The 1,824-nt window shown below is 48.6% G+C and overlaps 1 pseudogene; it reads left to right on the forward strand.

Annotated features, from left to right (window-relative positions):
• Nucleotides 1–236: 236 nt before the first annotated feature.
• Nucleotides 237–867, forward strand: LOC149861800 (fibrous sheath-interacting protein 2-like; annotated as a pseudogene).
• The last annotated feature ends 957 nt before the right edge of the window (nucleotides 868–1,824 follow it).

Genomic DNA, 1,824 nt, shown 5'->3' on the forward strand with positions numbered 1-1,824 from the left:
TTGGAGAATACTCCTCATTTCAGCATCCAATAAGAGAGTTGCCTCAGTTCTGATATTTTCCTGAGCCGGTGGGGAAGCCCTACACCAGGTGGGGAAGCCCGAGGCTTCTTGCTTCTGTCGGAGGTGCATTTTTATGTACTGTGAAAAAAGGGAGCTAGACTTCTCGGCAAAATGCCAGACTTGAAAAGCAACAAGAGTGTGTCAGCAGAGGGCATAGGTGTTTTGCCAGGGGAGAAATGTCTGATGACCAAGAGGAAGAGCCTCCCTCTTCAGCTCTGTCTAAATCTCTAGACCCTGGGCAATTTGATAAGAAGTTTTTAGAAGATGATACCAAAAGGACGGCTCAATGGCAATGTCCCACACCGTCTACTCTGCAGAGGTGGCACCGATTTTTGGAAGATGTGATCAGCAGGCTCTTATCTAACATTTGTCCTGCCACCACCAGCACACTTCCTCTACAGAAAAGAAAACAGGACTTGCAGAATTTGACTTGATTTACATGAAGGGAATCAGTAAAGTGATGGCAAAAATTGCTAAAGATGACACCTCTTCTTGTCAGCATTTTGAACACTCACCTTGCAGGGAGGATGATTTGATTCAGACAATTCCTGATTCAGTCTATAACAAGCTTTTGACACAATTCCAGTCTAAATTCAACACGCAGAAGTGTATGTATGATTATTTCTGAAGCTCGGTGTGACTTGGTCTTCCAAGAGATCTCTGGGATTCCATTGCAAAGCTCTCTTTCTGGAGAATCACCACTTCACCACTGTGCTAAAGCTGACACTATCATCGATAATGTATGTAGGGACATTACTGAGCCATTGGATAAGTCAAACCGTTTATCATCAGATCTTAGTAAAATAGTTTTTCTCATCATGTGAGAGAGATGTGGTCATCAAGGGGGACCTGAACTTTCCAGACATCTGCTGGGAAGAGCAGTCAGCCAGGTCTGACTGCTCATGTAGGTTCCTAGCCCAAATTCAGGACCTCCATCTAACCCAGGAGGTGCACAGCCCCACCAGGGGAGACGTCTTGTTGGACCTGGTGCTGGCCATGGGTGACAACCTGGTGAGGGGGCTGAGGATGCTTAAGCAGCTGGGTGACAGCAATCATTGCCTGCTGGAATTCACCATCCAGCGCAAGGTGGAAAAGGCCTACAGTAAGGCAGCAGCCCTAGATTTCAGGAGGGTGGACTTCAATGAGCTAAGGAGAACAGTCAGGGAAGCACTGAGGACCTGGAGGGGAGGGGAGCCAGGTGTCCAAGAAGAGTGGTTGCTCCTTAAGGAGACGATTCTCCAAGCCCAAAGGGAGGTAATCCCAACACAGATCAAAGGGAGCAGGAGGGTGCAAAAGTCCCCATGGCTCACCAAAAGCATCTGAGAATGTCTCCTAGCTAAAAGGGAGGCGCACACCCAATGGAAAGGAGGGGCCATCACCAGGGAGGACTATACTGCGATTGCTCAGGGATGCGGGGGGGGGGGGGGGGAGGGGGTCAGGAAGGCCAAGGTGGAGATGAAACTAGGACTAGCTTCCCAGATCAAGGACAACAAGAAGTCCTTTTTTTAAATACATAGGGGGTAAAAAGAAGGTTCCAGGTAATGTGGGGCCACTGCAGGACACGCTAGGAAATTAGGTCGTCACACCAGATGACAAAGGCAACATATTTAATGATTTCTTTGCCTCCATTTTCCTGAGCAGGGACTGGAACAGTCACCCCCCCCCCGCTGTACCCCCCCTTAGATCCCAGGAGAGATGCACCTAGGCCAAGTGTTAGTAAGGAATTGGTTAGGGAACTTCTGGAAGGACTGGATGGATTCAAAT

The sequence above is a fragment of the Crocodylus siamensis genome, chromosome 6, assembly GCF_052110815.1.
Source record: "Crocodylus siamensis isolate JL-2025a chromosome 6, ASM5211081v1, whole genome shotgun sequence".
Classification (NCBI taxonomy): domain Eukaryota; kingdom Metazoa; phylum Chordata; order Crocodylia; family Crocodylidae; genus Crocodylus; species Crocodylus siamensis.